Source organism: Ursus americanus, chromosome 21 (genome assembly GCF_024610735.1).
Source record: "Ursus americanus isolate L20-20 chromosome 21, mUrsAme1.1.p, whole genome shotgun sequence".
NCBI classification, from domain to species: domain Eukaryota; kingdom Metazoa; phylum Chordata; class Mammalia; order Carnivora; family Ursidae; genus Ursus; species Ursus americanus.
In genome coordinates, this window is record NC_142147.1 from 9923552 (window position 1) to 9947395 (window position 23844).

Genomic DNA, 23844 nt, shown 5'->3' on the forward strand with positions numbered 1-23844 from the left:
GACACGTAATTTCTTTGGCCAAATGTAGGGGAGGGTTTCCTGGGAGAGTGAAATCGCCATCGATCTAGATGGCTTGGTCACCAGGGACTAAATATTCAAGGGAAATGGCTACTTAGAAACCAGAGTCCACTTGTGTCTACATTTCTTCCTCCCTCAATATGTATAAGTCAGTGATCAATTCAATTTCACAATAGTCTTCATTTTATAATTAGTCTGAATATTATAATTAGTATGAATATAATTAGTCTGAATATAGTCTGAAACTATAATTTGTCTGAATATGAAAAGTTTCCTGTGATTCTGAAAAGTGAGCAGATGAACACGTTCCATTGACTACTTAAGGGAATCATCAATAACATCAACAAAACTCCCTTCAGTCATTCATTTCATCCTGTGAACAACTATTGAGTGATACTCTGGTTTCCTTCCTGCCTCTCCACAACAGCCTGACGGCATCATCCCTTGGCTTTAAAACAAGGGGACAGCTCTAAAAGCCATAGAAGGTTTGGGTCAGCAAGGCCCTTTGGGTGCAATGTCCACCCAGACTCCTTCCATTCTCTGACCAGTTTCATTTTCTTAAAACTTCAAAATAGGGTCATGGTGTAGATTGTGGTCTTCGGAGCCTAATGACCTGAACAATATCCTTGCTTGATCACTTCTTAGATGCAGGCAAGTTACTTAATCCCCATGTTATCTGTGCAGTAGAGATAGTGATGAGAGCCAACAAGCTCATTTGACCAGCTTATGGAGCACGAACTATCTACTAACAAATAAGGCAGTCTCGAGGGGCCTTGAGACACAAGGCACGAAACAGACAAAATTCCTGGCTCTCATGAAATTGATATTGTAGTCCATCTTGGCACCATCTTGGGATTCAGGGAGCTGATGCTTGTAAAATGATTAGCACTGTGCCTGACACATACTGCGTGCTCAAGAAATACCAGCTTTTGTCAATGCTATTATTGATAGCTATGGCTATAGTTGGTTATGTTCTCCTAACTGCTGTTGTGAGGTTGTATTTCTCCCATCTGGCCCCACCTACTGCTAAGAACTCAAATTCCCAAATCCCAGACTGCATCTTTGCAGAAGAGGCTCCAAACCTGAATGTTAGTTATTTTTGTCCATTACTCCAAATCTTCATCAACATGTAGTATTTTTAAGCTTTTTAATTTTAGTCATTCTTATGTATGTGGATATATGCCATTGTGATTTTAATTTGCATTTCTCTAATGGCGGAAGGTTCATACTTTTTATGTGTTTAGTAACCATTTGAACTTCCTCTTTTGTCAGGTGCCTGTTCAAACTTTTTTGCATGTTATGCTATTGGGTTGTCCAACCTGTTACTGATTTGTAGGATTTGATTGTATATTCTGAATACCAGCCCTGAATCGGATATATGGATTGCAACATCTTCTCTCACACTTCCTTTTTACTCTTTATTTCTAAAATTCCAATTTATAAATTTTTCCCATAAGGTTAGAGCTTTTTTGTGCACATTAAGAGATATTTGTGTGCCTCTATATCACCAAAAAAAATTCTCCTCTATCACCTCTAGAAAACTATTTTTACCTTTTACATTTAAATCTGTGATCAACCTGGAACTCATTCTTGACTTTGGTGGGAAATAGAAGCCAAGATTCACTTCTTTTTCTTCATGGATATCCAATTGGCCTGGTACCATTTATCAAAAAGGCTACTCTTTCTCTATTGCACTAAAGTATTACATTTGTCCATCTGGTGGACCTGTGGTTTGGGGGCCCTTCTATTTTCTTTCATTATTTGTATGTCTACTATCGGGAAAAAAATCATACTCTTCATTACCATCGCTTTGTAATATCTGTGATATTGTGATACCTGGAAGTGTAAATTCTTTAATCTTACTTTTCTTCAAACTGGTTTCACTCTACTGACCCTCAAGAGGAATGGCTTTAGGTTTGTCTCTTAACTCTGGGAAACAAATGGAGGGCTGCTGGAGGGGAGGTGCGGGGATGGGGTAAGTGGGTGATGGGCATTAAGGGCACATGATGTGATCAGCACTGGGTATTATATGCAACTGATGAATTATTAAACACCATCTGAAACTAATGATGTACTATATGTTGGCCAATTGAATTTAAATCAAAAAAGAGGAGTTGTTTTCCCTTGTAAATAGTTTTTTGATTACGCATATTGTTTCTTTAGTAGACATACAGCTAGTCATATATTCTACTTTATTTTTAATTCATTTTAGTTGTGTTTTGTACAGTTTGCTGATTCTGCCCAAGTTTTTTAATGTATTAGTTTAAATGTATTATAATTTAAATTGTCAAAATAATTTCTTACTATCCCTTTATTCCTAATATCAGTAATTTGTGACCTGTGTGTATGTGTGTGCTGTTGTTGTTGTTGTGGGTCCCCAAGACCACCCTCAGTCTCTGTGATTTGCTAGTAGGACTCACAGGACTCAGTAAAGTTGTTATATTCATAGTTGCAATTTATTATAGTGGAAGGATACAGATCAAAATCAGCAAAAGGAAAAGGTACATGGGGAAACGTCCAAGAGAAACCAGGTTCAAGCTTCCCAGTGTTCTTGCCCAGTGGAGTCACACAGATGCATTTGGTTCTCTCAGTAATAATGTGTGACAATACATCCAAAGTGTTATCAACTAGAGATGCTCTTGTGAGCCTTGGGGTCCAGGGTTTTTATTGGGCATCAGTCATGTAGGCATGTAGCACTTGTGAGACTAACTTCAGCTACTTTGTCATACTCCTGCTCCCGGTCCGAAAAGCGGGTGCTCACCATAAATTACACTGGCAGTGTAAACGATCTGATCAAACTGATACTGCATGGTCAAAGGCCTCAGACCTGTAACACTCTTATCAGGCAGAATATTCTAGAATATTCTTCTTAGAGCTCATCTCCCAGGAGCTGGCCAAGAGCTTGTCCTAAATGCAGGCCTTTCTTATGAATGTGCAGGGTATGGGCAACCCAAGTCAGCTGGTTCATCTTTTCCTGCACACTTTCTTTTCTTGATCATCGCCATTCTTACCAAGTTTTACCCATTATATGGATCTTTCTAAAGAAATTCCTTTTTGGGGGATGTGTTGATTCTTTTTATTTTTTTTTCATTAATGTCTGCCATTTGTTATTTCTATCATTCTTATTTTGAGTATAATTTGCTTTTTTGTTTTTTTCTAACTTCTCGACATGGATACATTTATTTTCAATCTATCTTTTTTAACAAGTGCCTGTAAGGTCATCAATCTCACACTAAGCATGAATGTAGCTGCATCCCAAAATGTTTACTATATTGTACTTTTCTTAAGCTCAAAATATTTTCTTATTTCCATTCTGATGTTCTCTTTGATGCCCGTTATTTATAAATGCACTCCTTAATAGCCAAATGTTTGAGGATTTTCTAATAATTGAAAAAATTAGTATCTAGATTAATTTCACTGTAGTCAAAGAACATACCATAGAGAATATCAATCTTTCAAAATTCATTGATATTTGCCTCATGGCCCCAGATAGGTAAATATTCCATGTCTACTTAAGAAAGATTATCTCTGCAGTGTTACAGTTGTGGGTGCAATATTCTGTAATGTCATGTAGTTCAGATCACTTACCTTATAATTTTTTAACTATTCATTTTTCAGTGACTGAGAAAGGTACATTAATATCTCCAACTATGCTTATGTGTTTTACAATTTCTTCTTTTTAATTCTGTCAATATTTGCTTTGTGTATTCTAAGGTTACGTTTTAGGTACATACAAATTTAAAATTATTCTATTTTCCTGATGTATTATGTCATTTAATATTATGAAATATCCCTCTTTATTACTTACTTTTGCATAAAATCTACTTTTCTGATATCAGCCTAGCTACACCAGCTTTCTTTTGGTGAATGTTTGAATAGTACGTCTTTAATGGTATATAGTTTCACCCTATCTATACCCTTACATTCAAGTTTTGTCTTGTAAGCTGCATATAATTAGGTTTTGAAGTTTTATTCAGTCTAACAATCTTTGTCTTTTAACTGGGACATTTAGTCTGAATAAATTAGATGTAATTACTGACATGTGTGTTTATATCTACCATCTCAGTTTTTTTGTTTTCTATTTGTTCCACAGGTTTTATGTTCCTCTTTATCTTCTTTCTTGTTTCTTTTTGGATAAATAAAACAGTTTAGACTATTCCGTTTTTCACTCTATTAATTGTTGGTTATATATAATTTCATTGTTCCTTCGGTAGTTAAACTGGCTATATTGACAATATGGATTCTTGATTTGATAGAGACAATAAAACTCAGTATTTTTACCAACTTTGTGTTGAACACAAAGATCTTAGAAAACTTTAATTGCATCTCCCATCTCATAACTCTTGTATGATCACTAGGCATTTTTAGTTCTACTTATATTTATAGCCCACAAAACACTGATATTTAGATTAGCCACATATTTATATCCTTGCTGTTCTTCATGCCTCCATTCATCTCTACATTTCTTTCTCAAACCACCACCTTATCATTTCTTTTATTACAAGTCTGCTGCTAGCTAATTATTTTAGATTTTGTTTGTCTGGAAATGTCTTTATTCTGCCTTCTTTTTTGGAGGGTATTTTTACTTGATATAGAATTCTAAGTTGACGGTCTTTCCTTTCAGAACTTTAAAAATGTCTTCCTTTGTGTTCTGACTTCCATTATTTTGTTGAAAAACTGCTGTCAGTCTTGTTCCTTTGCCACCAAAGTGTTTTTTTTCTCACACTCCCAATGACCCCTCCCAAATGGCCACCTTTCCATTTGTTTTTGGTTTGGGTTTTTAGTGGTTTTGCTACTGTGCACCTAGGTATGTGTTGTTTTTATTTTTCATTTAATGTTCATCCTGGTTGAGTTCACAGAGTTTAAATCATCTGTAGCATGGTGCTCTCTTCAGTTTGGGAAAATTTTTGGTTATTATCTTCTCAAATATTGATTTTACTCCATTTTTTTTATTCTACTAAAGCTCCAATTCCACGTGTGTTAGATTTTTGTATGCATTACCCATTCTCCTTGCACTCCATGCTTCACTCTGAATATATTCTGACTTGTCTTTCATTTCACTAATTCTTTTGGCAGCTTATTTTATCTGCCATTCAACCTATACACTGAATTCTTAATTAAAATTACTTTTCAGTAACATAATTTTCATTTGATTCTTTTTGTAGATTCTACTTTTCTGATGATATTATTTATCTCCTTGTCTACTTTAATGAACATACTGGTCACCATCATTTGAAATCTTTATCTTAATACACCATTATCTGAATTACCTATGGATTTGTTTGACAGTTTTCTTTTTTTTTTTTTTTTGGCTTTTGGTTATTTAGTCCTATGTCCTTGTAGTCTGCCATTTTATTGAGAGCCACTCATTGCATATGAAATCTACAGAGGCTCCAAATGATGTTATCTACATCAGGCAGTTAGAGGAGGGATATTCTGGAATGAAGCACATTTGAAACTGAGACTACATCTAAGTTGTCTTTATCCCCGGGATGGGACATTCAGTGGTGCCCGCTGAAAGGCAGGGATGTTTGCCAAAAGCCCTTCTCTCTTCCTGGAAAGTTCCAAACTCCAATTCTGTCTCCCTAGCACCATGAGATTGTCAAAAGTCTGCCCAGTGTCCTGGCCTCTGGGCTGCTGCTTACAAATTGCCAAATTTCTCGACTGAAAAAGTCATGTGAGATACTGAGTGGATTTCTTGGCACTTTTTGCTCTAGAATGTTGCCCTCTCATAACCTGGTTACTCTGGAAACTCTAAATTCCAGTCTTTATCTTTCTAAGCAAAAACGTTTGCTCAGATTCTTCTTGTAGGTAATATTTTCTACTTAAGATATAAATTCTGTGACCTCTCATTGCTTATGTATCAGCAGGTGTCACAGGCAGAAAAGTGCTGCAGAAGTTTAATTCAGCACATTTCCCTTTTCCCCAGCACCATGATTCTTTAAATTCTGGTTGCCTCACTAGCGCTCCAGTGCCTCAGATGAATTTCTCAAACATTTATCCAGTTTTCCTAATTGTTCTCTGCGAGTGGATTAGTGTGATACAAGCTAGTAGGAAGTTGGTTATAATAATAATCATATATCATAGAAACCTGTAATCTTAGTGGAAGAATTACAAACTCCAATTTCTACAGAGGTTAGGCAGGTAAAATAAATGGGGGAAGAGTGCCAGGTATGAGAGCGCAAACGGCATACCCTCTCTAAACAGGGAATTGTGGTACATTATCCATCTTTGGACCTAACAGCTGAAGCCAGAAATGTAGAGATTTATGTGAAATTGTCTTCGTTTTAAATATTGTCAATTTTAGAAAGTTTTTTCAACCTGGGCTTGGAAATGTACCTCCAGACTATGTTCAACTATAACCTAGTATTTGTTAATCTCTCTTAATTTTTCTTTTAAAATCTGTTATTTACTAGACCACATGCCCATTTTAATTTATTCAAAGACTATTTTTTTTTAAGATTTTACTTATTTATTTGAGAGAGAGAGAGTGAGAAAGAGCATGAGAGCGGGAGTGGGATGAGGGGCAGAGGGAGAAGCAGACTCCCTGCTGAGCAGGGAGCCCAATGCAGGGCTCTGTCCTGGGACTCTGGGATCATGACCTGAGCCAGAGGCAGACGCTTAACCGGCCGAGCCACCCAGGTGCCCGTCAAAGACGATTTTTAAATACTTACTATTCAAGGTGCCCGGGTGGCATAGTCCGTTAAGCATCCGACTCTTGGTTTCAGCTCAGGTCGTGATCTCAGGGTCATGAGAGTGAGCTCCACGTCAGGCTTTGCACTCAGTGTGAAGTCTGCGTAAGACTCTCTCCCTCTCCCTCCATCCATCCCCCTATATGCGCATGCTCTCTCTCTTTCTCTTAAATAAATAAATAAATCTTTAAAAAAAATACTTAGTATTCATAGAAATCTGTGCTAGCTTTAACAGGAGACATTCGATCACAATTTTTGACTAGGAATTCACCAAGAAGTAATGACTTAAACAAATAAACATAATTCAAGAAAGAGATAGCCAAGCAGTCAATATGTATTGCAGGTAGGAAATTCAATGGAAATTTGGAGAAAAGGAAGGAAGATCTCTTTTAGCTGGGTGAACCGGGAAGACAGTAAAACTGAAAACATTTTAACAGAAAATGAAAAAGAAGGAGCTGGGCAAAAGTACCGCCAGGAGATAGCAGGTTTGGGGGAATGAGGAATAAAGAAAGTAAAGAGGCACTTCTCTACTTCAGGAAGGTAACAAACAAATCTGGGTTTGTGCTCTACGGTAAATCAGCCAAAGTTTAATCCCCCCCCTAAAAAAAAAAAGAAAGAAAAAAGAGAAAAAAAACCCCACTACCAGTATCTTTATCAGAGTAAGCAAGAGAACCACCAACCAAAGCACTGCTGTTGGGTCAGTTTCTCGGGCTCGTAAACAAGCTCCCGTGTATGTAATTATAACTAATATATGGGAGGAATGGACAGGGATGAACAGATGTTGGAACCAAATGAGGATACAAAGAACACAACACTGTGGTATAAAAACCTGAGTTTATATGGTGCAGCTGCCTGCATTGCATGCTTTTTTAAAAAAATTTATTTACAAGGTGTGGCATCTGGCCTTCTACTGTCAAACCTCGATTTTTCTTGCAGCTAATTTTCTTCTGATACAAAGGGGTACCAGCGATGCTGGGGAGAGACTTAACTAAAACTGCTTTCTGAAAAGGAGACCCCAGGAATTAGAAAGAAGGGCAACCCACAGTTCCCACCAGAGCTAAACGAGCTGAGTTGCATTTGTCTACATTTCAAATCTGGGCTCTTTGAGTCTCCTAGAGCTCTTAAAGAAAGCCAAGGTCTATTTTGCCTGTGTCGACATGATGCCAGTCGAGCAAGTTAATGGATTTCCCCCACTGCGGTGCCCACTGAAGAGGTGTGCTACATAGAGCTAAGCAGGAAGTCACAAGATGGAAGAAAATATATGCCATTAGCAAGAGTGAGACCTGACCTAAATATACCCTCAACTAATTCTAAATGGGCCCCTTGGAACTTCCTCGATCGGGAGGTTTCAAACCACTGTGCTGGATCCAGGCGCTATAGAACACGACGTCGTAGGATCCCAGGGCTTCTACGTCCCGACGGCAGCTTTGTGGAGGCAGTCACCGAGGGTCACACACTTCCCAGTCTCCAGTGCTAATTTGTTTTTATGTTACCGAGGTTTTACAACTTTTTCAGCTGGGGAAACCCATGAAACTCCTTTGATCTTCAGCCTCAGATGTTCTGGCGGTCAGCTTGAGCGGCAGGATGGTATTTGGGGTAAGGCATAAGGCTCCACTTCTCTGTGGCTTTGGTGCAGATTTTCCACCAAGCTATGTGGAGTAGGAGAGTTGTTTAACCTCGCTAGGCATAGTTTTTCCCTCAACACCAGGGACTAATACTATCTAATTGAAACAATACATGGGAAGCACTTGGCACAGTGTCTGGCATATCATAAATATTTATGAAATCATATCTATGTTTCATCCCGTCTCCTTCTAAGCATCAACTATGATAGACTTGATGCTGTAGACTGGCTCCCACAGCTTATTTATTAAGTCCACTGATTTATGAATACATTTTTTCTCTTAGCAAATCCCTACTCCTGTCTCCAAAGTCAAAGTGCTGCCCTCTCTGAGAAACTGTCCTTGAAGTCCCCCACCCTCCTGAGTCCATCACTTCCTGTGGGTCACCACGACAGAGAACGCACATGATGCGTAAGTACTCCTTCATCCCAACACTCTGCAAGGGGAGCTTACCACCATCTTGTAATTATTAACATATATGCACGTCTTCCCTCCTCGACCCTCAGCTCACACGGCCATCCACCCCGTGCTTCTGAACATTCTGCTTGCTGAGCTGCTGCCAAGGCAAAGTCAAGGTCTAGAAATGCCGTGACATAGGCATGGATGGGAACAGTAAGCCCTGACTCAAGTGGAAAGGCCACTTGCTGCTCCAGATGCTAACACCCCAGGCAGAGTTTCAGCTTCTCATGGCCCACTTACAACAACATAAGCCCACTCTTAGCTGTGTCTCCTACATTGCCTTCAAAATCCAGGACATGGACTGGGGCAAGCTGGTTCCCCATTTCCTTTCCCCCACCCCACTGCTCCATGGCGTCTGGGGGCCTCTGCAGCTGCCCCCAACATTAAGGAGCTGGGCCTCCTGACTGAGAATATTACTTCTCCATAAACAAAATAACTTTTCAAATCAATTAGAGGCTTCTGTGACCTACAGCAATTTAGGAAATTAGTGAACGCTCCTTATTCCTCCAACAGACTATATTTTATTATTGGATTAATGTGCAAAAACCCCCTATTTTGTAGCGCCAAATATTTACTTTGGAGAAGTTCTCTGGTTTTATCATGGATTAGCCTTGTACTGTCAACAAATTAATGCAAGTTTGGATAATGAACTATGGAAGTAAAGAAAACATACACAGGGCAAGGCTAGCTTGAAAGCACATTTTTTGGTTTTAGGGAGGGGATCGGCAAAGAGTTGACATCCAGTCCCCCACTGACTATATTTTGTGACCCTATCTCATTAGTCATGCAGAAATTTTCATTTTTATTTTAAACATCTGGTCTGCTCTAAGAGTACGGGCCAGATGTCTTTACCCAGGGTTTAATTTTAGGGCTTAGTTCTATATCATAAAGAACAATTACAACTCCGCCACTAAGCCAGGTAAAACACAGTCAAATGACATCAGTGGTGGGGCCATGAAGTGTCTGGATAATGGTCAGGAGGCTCCTGTGTCTTTATCAGGAGCTAAATAAACAATGCAATAAATTCTACACTAAAGAAGAAATATTTAGAGGACTAAAGTACTATAGGCACTCGGTTCTCTTTTTTGATATATCTGGGAGGGTACGGACAAAAAGCAATCTTCACTAATAGCTGGCTACTTGACTCTTTCATACCCGCTGTTATCCCACCTGTTTCCACCCTTGAAATGGGAATCAATATAAAAACTGTCCATTTGCCCACCCAACATGGTAGCTGATACAAACGATACAGTGGCTGGTAGAGAGGCATTCTGTGTATCATGTCCTTGGGATTCCTGTTGCATGTAGAGCAAGGTTTTCGAGAAGTCTGTTGAATAACTCTGCCACCACATCTCACTCTAAGCTCAGGTTTTATTCAGACAATGCAGTTGTCCTGGTCCTGAGATCAGCTTGCAGCCTTTGGCCTTCCATTTTCTACACTGACTTCAGAGCTCCTGTTTTGAAATGCAAATCTAGTTTTCCTACTCTTCAGATTAAAAAAGTAATCCTTAACCCCGCCTACCAGATCCTGCATGCCAACCACGCTGTTCTCCCTTTGTCCATTCACCCAAGTCCTCTTCCAGACACCAGAATGCCACCTTTGTCTTCCTGCTATGGAGCTTTTGCCCATGCTGTGTCCTTGGCCTTCAGTGCCCTTCCTATCTACACCACTGGACCTCATTAACAATTACTCCTCATCAGATGAGGGCAAAGTGCCCTTCCTAGTCCTTTACTGCAGTTGGAAATTGACATTCGTGTTGTCATTATTTCCATAGTGTGTGCCTTTCCTAACACAGTAAGAACTCTGTAAGAACAAGGACTTCGTATTTTCTCTTCCTTTTTATCCTTGCAGTAACAGGGCAGAACGTATGTCTGCCACATAGTAAGTGCTTAATACATGTGCTTTGGAACGAATGTCTGATCCTTCAAATGTGAAGCTATGAGATCAAAACAGATCACCTTAACTCAAAAACAGCTTGTATATGGAAGAAAAACAAAGAACCATGGTTTTTTATATTAATATTTTCCCAAGGTGATTCTACCAAAGAGTAATGGATTCTGGCCAGGGCACAGCCCATTGCCTTAGACAGATCTGAGTTGGAGGCTTGATAGAAAAAATAAGCAGACAGGCCCTGATCTCTAGTACCTTCCAGGATGACAATCACACTGGCAAGGGCTTAGGACCAATGGCAGCAGAACTCATAAAAGGTACACCCATTGGCCGCACCTGGAAGAGGCTTGGCTGAGCATGGCAGGGAATCCCTGGAAGACACACGGCACTCACACTGGCCACTGAGGGTGTCATTAGGACTTTCCACAAACATCCTAGTTCTCTCCTCCTGGGCATATGAAATTAGATGTGACCACGTAACTTCCTTTGGCTAATAAAATGTAACCTGATGATATGCTTGTCGTGTCCAGTGGAAGCTTAAAGGGCCAGAGCATGATTCTTACTTTGCCTGTCATGGAAATATATATCCAATGGAGCCCCTGTCAGCCTAAATCCCTGAGTCCCCATGATGAGCAGAGTCCTTCTGCCAACGTGTGGTGGACTTGTACTGAAAAGAAAAAACAAAGCAAAAAGGCTTCATTGTGCTAGGCCACTGAGATCCGGCGACTTAAAATATGTAAGTGACACTCCCCATCAGTCCTGCTAACATTACTGCTCAAATTGGAAGGCCATGTTTAGGGAGGAAGTGGAAGAATGAGAATGTGAGAAGGAGCATAATCGTAGGAACATGAAAACCGGCTGCAAGAAGACTTGCAGAATGGATTTGGGAAGTAGTTCTCACTCATACAGAGTAATATGGGTTAGCTCTAGAATTCAGCTCGCCATAGAGGCTGTAAAGTAGCACCAGGGCACGCCAGACCAGAGGTTTATTGATGGCTAGAAAATGAAAGACAGAAGAACCACCAACACACACACACACACACACACACACACACACACACACCACAGTTTGTTTCTATCCTCTACTTCCTTTACATTGGCCACAGCAACCATACAAATACCTACCCCAATCCTTGTCCCCACCAAGTGTGAATCCGAAAATACTTCTCTAACCTCAAACCCTTAATGCCTTTCCTCCCCGCTTCTGCCATTTCATTCCACATCCTTAGTTAGGAAATACACAGATTTTGAAAGAAATAAACTAATTTATTAAGAGTTATGGTGTTTCAATAAGTCTCTCATTTATAACTTTCTACATTTTCCAGATTTTCTGATTAACACTTGCGTAATCCCAAACCAAAAACAAACAACCACCACCATTTAAAAAAAACAGACAAGCAGACTTGTCAATATTCAGTTGCCAAGGCCAACCTTAGGATAGAAAACCAACTACAGCAACAACGAACAACAAACCACATCATGGGGAGGAAGAGCCAAACTCTTGTTCATAATACTCCCACTTGGCTCTAAGATCATATCACCAACAGGAAACCAGAGAACAAGTTTACAGTGTTTTTTAACAGTGTTGAGCTACCATCAACATCCTGTTAATTTCCCTCACTCTGTCCAGCATGTTCATTTAATGGAGGGTGTTTCCACTGGGGAAGATTAAAGGCTGAAAATACTAGACCAGTCCGACGCCATCTATAGAACAAATTATTTTTACCTATTTCTTCAGGTGACAAGGCTTGGCATTAAACTGATAAAACAATAGTTGCCTGGAGGATCTTTCATATTCTGTGAATTCTATAGGACACACTGGATCCAGCTGTATATTTGGAAGAATACCATCCCTTAGTTGGAAACCAAGCAGTCAGCATCTGGGTCTGAGGACACTGGTAAGAGATGTTTCATATTAGTAGAGTGCTTTCTATGATCTGTTGCTTTTTTTCCCCTTAAGTGCCTTCCCATCCATCGTCTTACTTGCTCCTTGCACCAGGACCCTCTCTTGAGGGAGGCAGGTCTGATTTCCAGGTGAGGAGCCTGAGGCCTAGAGGGATCAAATGGTTCATCTAAATGAGAATTAACAAGTCAACAGCAAAAGAGGCTCAAGAACTCAGGTGGCTGATCCCACTAATTTTACAATAATCGTGGCTAGTCCTATTGGCCCTTACTACATGCCAGACACTTGACCTCCGTTAACTCCTTCAATGCCCATGAGAACCACACGAGAGGAATTTTATTATCGCCACATAAACATAGGAAAACTGAGGCTGAATTGGCCTGAATTTGAAATGTAGCCATAGCCCCTCAGCAAATGAATCTCAAACCCAGACTGTCTACTTTCAAAGTCCATATTCTTTACCCAGTCCAGCTCCCACAGGAGAGCATTCTCATTGATTTTGGAAGCTGACATTGTGAAGATGAGCAATAGATATTTCCACACAGTCCATATCAGTCCTGCAAATTACACCGCAAGGACCGAAGAAGAAATGCATCTATAAAGGTGACACAGAAAAAAAAAGGCATAGAACTTCTACTTATCCAGCATGATTATGCCTTGATTTATTTAATTTGTTTATTTCAAGGCCACCTCCAGGTTTTGTGAAATAGAAGGGGCTAGAGGAGAGGAACTTTGGATCAATTTGGAAGATAAAAAAATAAATGGATGTGGGAGAGCTGATGTGGTGTTTGTTGGTTGGTTTGTGCCCCGAAGGTTTGGGATAGAGAGAGAAAGCTGATGTGAAAACTTGGAAACTTGGAGATTATATTCCTGCGGGGAAGGGGAGAGGAGAGAGTCCAAGTGAGGGAAAAGGACTACCCAACTGAAGCCGGTGCTTGGCAAAATTTGATACCCCTTGTGATGGTGTGGGGGACGGCCCACGGGCACACAGGCCTGAAGCTGTGTGTGCTGGGGTGGGGGAAGCTGTTGTGATGAAGACTGTTGGAAGTCCCATCCAATGTGTCTTCTCCTCCGTTCCTAGGCACAGAATTGCAGTAGGGCTTCCATTGATCCACTGGACCACATTTTCCAGACCCCCTTGTAGTTGCCTGGCCAGGGGACAAAGTTCTACCTGGGGAATGTGCTGGGAAGTCATGTGCCTGGCTATTGAAACACTGGGTATCCTTCTTCTATACTTTGTTCTTCCCACTGCCTGGAACCTGAATATTATGACAACCCAGCTTTCACCCTGAGATGATGACAGTGCAGTGGGTATAAAAGAGCAATCATTTGGCAGGAAGCTGGATCCGTGGAGCAGGGCTCACCTGCATCAGCAGACCGCTCACATGGGGCCTGATACATGAGAGAGAAATTAACTCCTTTGTTCTTTATGCCTCTTGGATTGTGAGGTCTCTTTGTTACAGCAGCAAAACCTTACCCTAATCAATACAGCAAACTGATGCAGGGCACTGAAAGCTTTGCTCATCTTTAGCATCCAGGTTACTCTCCAGAAATGGACCAGAGAGTCATAAACCATACTCTAAACCACAGACTTTGTTCAAAGAGAAAATTACTCTCATGAATCAAATCGCACAAACCTAAAATCATTTCTTGATCAAAAATTCTATTCTACTTTTGAGACCCAACAAATATGCAATAGGTAATAAGTCCACTTTGTTTAAAAATTTGCTTTGTTCTCACCGTCTCCTCTATGACCACTGTTGTCACGCTACATTGATTTAAAGGGCCATTCCGTAACACAGAAGACAGGCTGATTTGAGAGTTTCATCAGCTGGCATTTGTGTGTGTGTGAAAATAGTGGTCTGAACCACAAATTGAACCTAAGTTTTACTTATCCTAATGCTACTGCATTGTGCCAATTTCCTGAAAAACTATGTATTAAAAATAAAAGCATAAAATCAATTTCTTAAAAAATGTATGAAGACATATAGTCATAAAATGCCTAGAAGTCAAAATTACATACCTATTTTCATATCTGTATCCATAGTTCTGTGTTCTATCACAGACATGTTCCCCACCCCTCCACCCCCTCTCTCTCCTGAGCTTTTCACCATCTTTGTAAGGTTCATCTTTGTAAGGTTCTGAAAGGAGGGGGACAAGCGTGTTTAAAGTCCCTGGGATAGAAAGTGATTGCAATAGTACGCATTTAAAATTCACATTGGCAAGGTGAACATCTGGAATGCATTCAAAAGAGGGGAAAATTATGAAACGAGAACATTATTAATAGCTAACATACTGGAAGACATGAATCAATGGTCATCCTGTTTCCTAGATTCTTTGAGGGGGGGCAAAAAAATATTTGAAAGGAAAATGCTCAAGACTGCCGAATATACTACTACCCTGGAAGGAAATATGATTTACAACATCACCTTTCAGAAGTAAACTTTTTCATTTATTTAAAATGCTGATAATGCCTGTGCTCTCTTCTTTCCTCCTACTTTACATGTTGCTGAGGGAAGATCTTTGTAGTTAACGAGGAGTTTTTTCTTCACTAGCAAAGTGGGATTTTCACACTTGTGCTTTGCGGTAGCAAGTCTCAGCCCTGCAGTTTATTTTTGTAATAATTAATAAAATATCACACTTTCTGGCTTTCTTGCCCCTGCCCAGAGACTGGTTTGCTGCCACCTTTCTGGGTGCTGTTTTAGGAAGCAAAGTGATTACATGAGGATCCAGGTTGGGGAAGAAAGCATAAGAAAGTCCTTGTGTTCCAACTGAGTGCTTTCCCAGTGATAGCTTCATCCAATGGATCCCCAGATGTGTAGTGTGGTGGAGAAGACTGGTATTTATAGGGCCTGGTGTTGATACACTCAAACAAACTATTTTATTAAGAGAAAAATAGTCCTCTATCACTCTTATTTTGGGTGTAAGGAAAAGGAACTCAGTTGCAATGAATCTGGCAAATGTGTCTCCAACTAAACAGAAAAAGCCAAGGAATCACTTTGGGGAGTATTAGAGTCATTTATACATTTAACAAATATTGAAGGCCAACTAGACACCAGGCACTATTCTTGACACTGGTGACATGGCAGTAAAACAGAGAGATAAGCCCTATCGAGAGAAAGAAAGAAAGAAAGAAAGAAAGAAAGAAAGAAAGAAAGAAAGGAAGGAAGGAAGGAAGGAAGGAAGGAAGGAAGGAAGGAAGGAAGGAAGGAAGGAAGGAAGGAAGAAAGAAAGAAAGAAAGAAAGAAAGAAAGAAAGAAAGAAAGAAAGAAAGAAAGAAAGAAGGAAAGAAAGAAAGACAAAAAAGGCAGAGTTTGGGGAAAGAGATCTTTAATCATCCAGGCAGGAGTCACCATGAGGACCCAATCACATCGTTAACACCCAAAGAAATCTAAGAGCAGTGTTCAGAACTTTTCACATCCTATCTTGCAGGCAGCCAAACCTACCCGCCACTAATTCTGCATCATTGCCATCACCATCACCTTTACCATTACCAACATCACCACCATCACCATAACTACAATCACCATCACCATTGCCATCAACATCATTGCCATCACCATCGCCACCACCATCATCATTGCCATCATCATTACCACTATCATCATCGTCATTGCCACCACCACCATCGCCATCACCATCACCACCATCACCATCATCATCGCCATTGCCACCTTCACCATCATCACCATCATCACCACCACTATCACTATCACCACCACCATCACCATCACCAACATCATCATCATCTTCAGCAATGAACACGATAGTGAGTTTTTCTGAATGCTCACTACATGCCAGACATTATACTCAGTGCCGCATGTGCTTTACGTCTTTAATCTTCTCGACAATCCCATGAATTAGGTTGTATTATTAGCCTTACTTTACCAATGAGGAAACTTAGGCAGAGATGTGCTAACAATAATTTTGCCCAAAGCCACACAACCTATAAATGAGAGGCCCAAGATGAGAACACAGGCCATCAGGCTTCTGAGCCCATTGTCATAACCACTATATCTCTTTTCTTCCTCTTCAGTGCCCTCAGTTCTTCAGCCCCCAGTGAATCATGAATTTTCATGTCCCTGCATGCGTTCTCTTTTGCCAAGCCCTGGAAAACTTTTCCTATGGAAACAATAAAGTCTCCCACTAGAACCAAGATCAAAGAAAGTATCTGGGACCGAGGACCCACACAGGTCCTCTGGTTATCCTACTTTCTGAGACAACACAAACCTCAGAAGGAATCCATGCATTATGCAGTATGTAGACTAATGAACGAACAAAACCTGAGTCTGAAGGTGTTCGTTCATGAGAGAAGGCTCTGCCCCAAACTTGAAAGAAGAAAATGAAATATGTACTTTTCACGTGATTAATTAAATTAAAGTAATACTTTGTTCAGTCCGTGCTACTTGGGAACCCACAGTACAGGTCTTCAAGTAGCTTTTAATTTTAAAGAGAGAAGACATACTACAGTAAAAACAGGACCTGTGCCGTCTGGCATTTAATATGCCCCTTCTTAATGTTTTAATCATCTGAAATTCAAACACCTTGGGATGTAGGAAGGACAGCAATTATTATTCTCACTTGACACGCGGGTAGGGAAACCAAGAAAGGAGAGAATGTGAATCACGAAAGACAAGTTCGAAGTTAGGTTCCTGACTTCTATTTCTTCGGCACCCTTGCTCAGTAATGAACTCTCCTAAGGGGACGGGTCCCTTTATCAGCCAGATGTCACAGGCACTCGGCACCTCGGCTTCACTCATGCTGGAGCAAAGTTGCCCACAAACAGCCCTTCTTTTGCACCATCATCTGTATGGCTCTAAAGCCCAAAAGAAAGCAAATCCCAGCAAGAGTGACTCTGTGACATGCCATCACACTGCAGAGCTGTGTGAAGACACTGCACGAGTTCGGGCTGCTCAGGCAGCTAGACTTTCATCATTTGTTCACATTAATGTACTTGGCAATCACACAGAAGAGCTTTTAAATCTAATGGCTCAGACAATAACAAAGCAGTATTACATGAGCATTTTCAAAATGATGGGGCTATGACCCTTTTAGGTATGTCAGGCTGCCTTAGCCCAGGAACATGCTGGAGTTGCATTACGGACTTCGAGTCTGGCCCCCTTGCCGAAGTTCCACACGAGGGGTTCATCAGTGGAGAAGATGTGCAGCATGAGGTTTTTGCAAAGGAGCATGTAAGTTTGCATGGGTGTGTGTGTACATGTGTGTGTGCACACACAAATTTCTCTGGTCAAAATTGAGATAGGCTGCCTGGAACAGAGCTTTTCAGGTTTAATAACACTCCACTTCAGGCTGTGGATCACAATAGAGGGGCCTTCTAGGGGCTTGGTTTGTGTTCTGTTGTCTTCTCGAAGGTTCTAAAACATCTCTCACCCTCCATGGGTAGTGATCAAGAAGTTTTATTTAGATTTTAGATTTTTTTATTTAGTACTTAGATTTTCGGCAACTAAGTTTGCGAAGTAAATCTAGACTTTCTTTCATCAAGTTTGAATGTTAGAAAAATTGTTTTTTTTTAAGAGAAGTATAGAATGTCTATCACATGAAGAATTAATGAAATACTTTCAGGGTTCTCCATATTTATTGAGGCTTTTTTTTTTTTTAATTACCCACATACTCCATTTCCAGGTGATACCATCATTGGTCCTCTTATCAGTGTCAATAATTCCATTTGGCAGGCAGCAGCTAATTCTTTTCATGTGCTAATGATTAATCAGACAAGCCTATTTACTAATGTATCAGAATGCATTAGAAACATAAGGTAATGGTGGACAGAACATCAATTCAGATATAAATGAACTACATTTACATTGGATACCTATTGACTTATGTCACCGAATGAAGTAGAAAATGCAATTTGCTTGTAAACCATTAAAATGAATGAAAATAGAATTTCAAACTCCATCTTCAAACATAACTTTATTGACTTGGCTGTGAGCCTTCAGGGAGTGTCTAAGTAAGTTTAAAATATATAAATAACCCACTAATTCATTTTGCCATAAAAGAGTTAGTGTCTCACCAACTAAACACCATGGAATTTACTTACGTTGGAACGAGGACAAGATAGAGGTCATAGGGCATAGTGCGAGGACATCAGGGTTCTCAGGTAGGGGCTTCTGATTTAACTCTCCTCTGATCTGTTTTTGTCCCCAAATTCTGCATCTGCACATGTCCCCAGGGCACTGGTCCATATCCCAGGAAGCAAAAATTTGAGATTAAACCCCTTTTGAGAGAGAGAGAGCTAGAGTGAGAGTGAGAGCACGAGGGAGGGAGGGACGGAGAGGGGGAGAGAAAGGTGGGCTGTGGGGAGTTAGGTCAGATAAAGTGATACGAGTACCCATAACGGAGACTAAAACCCTGAGAACCAAGCCTCAGGTGCCTACGTTGGCTGACAGGAGAGATCATATGATACTCAAAGACTAGAAGCAGCTTGATGATTGCCAGAAAGTAGGTGGATCTGAACCACTTCGTATGAAAAGCAGCTCCACCTCTGAGATGATTTTTGTTTTTTGTTTTTTTAATCCAGATGGTGAGCACAAAATAGACAGGACTTCCTGACTCAGAGCTTCTCAAATATATGGGCACAGAAGAGTCATGAGGAAACTGGAGCCGCTCAAAGAAATATCAGGAAATGCCCCGCTACTGTTTGTATCCATGACAGCTCAGATCAGTCAAATGACCAATTACTGCCTTTGAATTGGAGGTGTAGGCAATTGTTGCAGGGTCTGGAAAACCAGGCGTGGGAGGGGGTTGGCTCAAAGAAGCTGTGGGAGAGTACTTATTTATTATTATTTTTTAAAGATTTTATTTATTTATTGAGACAGAGATAGCGAGAGAGAGCATGAGCATGGAGGAGAGGGAGAAGCAGACTCCTCGCTGAGCAGGGAGCCCGATGTGGGACTCAATCCCAGGACCTGGGATCATGACCTGAGCCGAAGGCAGATGCTTAATGGACTGAGCCACCCAAGTGCCCATGGGAGAGTATTTAAAGGGAAACCCTAACCCACTTGACTTCCCTTTCTTTTGGAGCTCTCCTTCTCAGACTAAACTGTGAGGTGCTAATGAAATGTGCTGTGCACCTGGAACACCATTCTCCAAAAGCACATTCCCAAAAAGCCAGCTGAGAGCGAGAGGTTTGTTGATAAAGAATTTCAGGATCCAATAGACTTGGGAAATTCACATTAGCTTCTCTCCCCAGCCCCTTGGAGATTCTCAGGACACCTTACCAGATTTAAAGCTCTGAAAGGTCCTGTGGTGAAGTAGCCTTTGACAATTTCAGCCTTTCTCAAGCTTAATTAAGGTTCTCATAACATGGATTTAGTGTTCCAGAGAGCACAGGTTTGGAAATATTAACAATGAATAGTAATATATATATATATATATATATATATATATATATATATATATATATATAGAGAGAGAGAGAGAGAGAGAGAGAGAGAGAGAGAGAGAGAGAATTAAATAACATATGTTAAGCTAAGTAAATCTATTTCTTTCCTGAAGGAAAATGGAAAGCATCTCAATGCTCTTATTTTTTAGGAAAGAACAGCGCTATAGGATTTCACTACTCCCTTCAGCATCAGGAAAGGAAGTTCTGCACACATCTGAATCCAACGCTCCCTTTTCTGGTGCTTGAGTCCTGTCTCTTTACAATCACCAGACACGCCTGGCATTGAGGGGCACGTGCCAGAACGGGCCCAGGACTAGGTGCCCCCAACCAAGAAAAAACAACCTTCAACACGCATGAACCGTCTCCGTGGGACCTTTTGCAGGCGTTACTGCAGTTACCAAGGAAAGAATTCGTACAGCTTTGTTTGTGTCCAAAGAAGAATATAAAAGCCCCTCCAGTTTATTCCCAACATTGAATCCATCAAGAAATTGTCCGAAAGATAAACTGGAGCTAAGCTGACTTTTGTTCATAATGTAACGGTTTTGAAAGTGCAGCTTTAATCAAGGGGAAAATTTTCCAGAATTTGACAACCTTGTCCATTCCCTCTGGTATAGACTCCATTTTTTTTTTCAAAACTGTCTAATGCTGTTTCTTAGGTGGTGTTCAATAGAAACCAGTCTATAATGCAATGCACTCTCTTTATGTGATGTTTAGATATGAGATTGATCTCAGTGGACACCCTGGAGTTCTGAAAGTAGGATTATTGGATTTTGTGGCTTTCTCAGATGTCGAAGATCTTTAAACAGTGTCTTGCAAAGTTGCTACATCCCGCCTGTCTGTGAAACACTTATGAACTCATCAAAGAAGGTAGACTCCATGTTAATTAGACATGGTGGGTGAAGGGGGGCTGGAAGCCGACTTCCTCCCACCATCGAGTTAAGTGCTAGGACCACGTGTACTTTCATACCTTGAAAAGAAAAATAAGTTCATCCGTCTCCAGATCAATAGGGCCTTAACAGGAAGATTGCTGACACAGGATGGAATTCAGAGTTCAGAATAGCAGCGGGGGACAAAAGACACGGTGGTAAAAGCAGAAATTTGGCAGCCATGTTATCTCAACATTCTTCGAGAAGATTTTTCATGGCTTTGGATTTCAGCTGAATCAGATTGGGAGCAGCAAAATGAGAGACTGGCCCATGGATTGCGGCTCACATTTAAGAAAAGCAAGGTAATTAGGATACTGTATATTTCCTGTGACTTTAAGAGTGCTACAGGTAACCATTGTGGAAAGGACACTGCTGTGGCCCACATTCACCCTTGCCTTTGTCACCACTCTGAAGCCCCGGTGTCAGGCATCAGGACTGTCTGCAAGCAAACTGGATATTACTCCAGAGGAAAAGAGGAGGGCTTCTTAGAATCACCTGGAAACTGATGCCCCAGAAGCCAAGCCAAGGATCTTATTACTGTTATCAAATCCTGGCTCTACTTTTCAGATTTGCGGCCAATGGACAGTATAGCAACCAAGCCATAAATGCATGCATGAGAAAGAACTGATAGATTTTCTCACTTCAAGTTTTTCTCCCATAATTACTTTTAAATTATCAGCACCTGTATTCACATGCCTATATTCAAATACAGTATAAAATCATATCACATGTGGCGCAAGATTGCATGGCCTCATTTCCCAGGGATATACATGGAACACATGGTGGCCACCATCTTGGCTTTGAAGAAAGAAGAGATCTCTGAAATGGCTCAGGTGGTCCCACTCAAGTACTGAGGCTGAGGGTTTTCATTCTAACACCACTCCACAACAGTGAGACACTACTACAAACCTATTAGAATGACCCAAATCCAGAAGACTGAGAACACCAAACACTGGCAAGGATGGGAAACAACAGGAACTCTCATTCATAGCTGGCTGGAGTATAAAATGGTACAGCCACTTTGGAAGACAGTTGGGAGATTTCTTATAGAACTAAACATAGTCTTGCTATATACAATCCAGGAATCTTGCTTCTTGGTATTTACTCAAAGCAGTTGAGAACTGATGTCCATACTATGACCTGTACATGATAGTTATAGCAGCTAGATTCATGATTGCCAAAACTTGGAAGCAACCAAGATATCCTTTAGTAGCGGAATGAATAAATGAGTTGCAGTGCGTCCACACAATGGGATATTTTTCAGCACCAAAAGGAAATGAATTATCAAGCCATGAAAAGACAGGAAGGAACCTTAAGTCTATATTGTTAAGTGAAAGAAACCAATCTGGAAGGGCTAGGTACTATGTGATTCTAACTATTTGACATTCTGGAAAAGACAAAACTATGGAGAGAGTAAAAGATCAGTTGTTGTCAGGGGTTGGGGTGAGGATAGATGAAGAGGCAGAACACAGAGGATTTTTAGGGCAGTGAAATTACTCTGTATGACACTAAAATGGTGGATATATTTGTCCAAACCCACAGAATGCCCCACAGCACGAGTGAACTCCACTGCAAACTGGGGCCTCTGGGTGATAATGATGTGTCAGTGCAGTTTCATCAACTGTAACAAATGTCCCACCAGGGCAATGTTGCTGAGAAAGCTATGCATGTGGGGCGGGGGTCATATATGGGAAATCTCTGCACCTTTTTCTCAATTTTGCTGTGAACCTAAAACAGTTCTTAAAAAATGAACTGTTAAAAAAAATTCAAAACATAAAACAAAACCCACCACAACACCCCGTGGATGTCCAGGATGCATGACTTCTGCCTCTGATGTGTGCAAGTGTCCCGTGGTAGTTGGGGGTTGGTCACATGGGATAGGTCGGATGGGGTCTGAGTTCAGTCTTGGGGCCAGTCACCCCACAGCATCCTGACTGGGTCCAAGGGGCTCATGCAATGGAAAGGGCAGCCACTATAGATCCCTAGGGCAGGCTCTGTGTTACGCTCAGCTGAGTAGTGGCTGGGCTCCTGGAGATACAGAAGAGATCCCCATTCATCTCCCAAGAGGAAGCCACAAACAAGACCTGTCTGGAGGATGCTTCGTCAAAGGCCGAGGAACCTCTGGATGCTGGCTCTGCCCTGCCCCATACGCTCCCTCCATTCAGAACCTACGCCACAAACCCACAAGCTCTTCCCCTCTTTATTTCCCTGCCATCCTTTCCCTTCCCAAAGTCTAGGGCTTTCCTTGATTCCTTGACTACTAAGCTTTCCCCAAATCTATGCTCAAATGATGCTTGTAGGTCTTCCCCTCACCCTCCAGCCCAGGTTTTGGGGATGCAAAAGCCAAGACAGGAGTCCTCCTTTCTCTCCCCACGTGGCTGGGCCATCCTTTCCTTGAGCAGCAACCACAGAAATGCCTTAGATGACTGAACGGAAGGGCCAAAGCAGAGAAGGACATGCCCCACGTGTCCTCGAACACATAATCCTTTCGACTTCTAAAGTGTCATGATGTTCCACAAAACGCCCCATGACTTCTGGAGACAACGGCTACTGAGCATGCTTCAAATGACAGGAATGGTCTCAAGACAGTGTTCTTTTAGCTGAATATGGAAAACTTAGTGGTTTCACTGAGGTTGGGGTGAGTGGGATAACCCCGGGAGCGCCCAGAAGATGCAGGGCAAAGGGATGAGGAGCCACGTAACAGGGGGCTCTGCACCTCCCCCCAACACATGCACAAATGGACACACTGACACAGACACATGTATGCTTCATCTCAAACTATGATTGTCTGTACATGATTGTGCATACACCACAATCATTTGTTTCTTTTTTTTTTTTTTAAGATTTTTTAAAATTTATTTGTCAGAGAGAGAGAGAGCACAAGCAGGGGGAGCAGCAGGCAGAGGGAGAAGCAGACTCCCCGCTGAG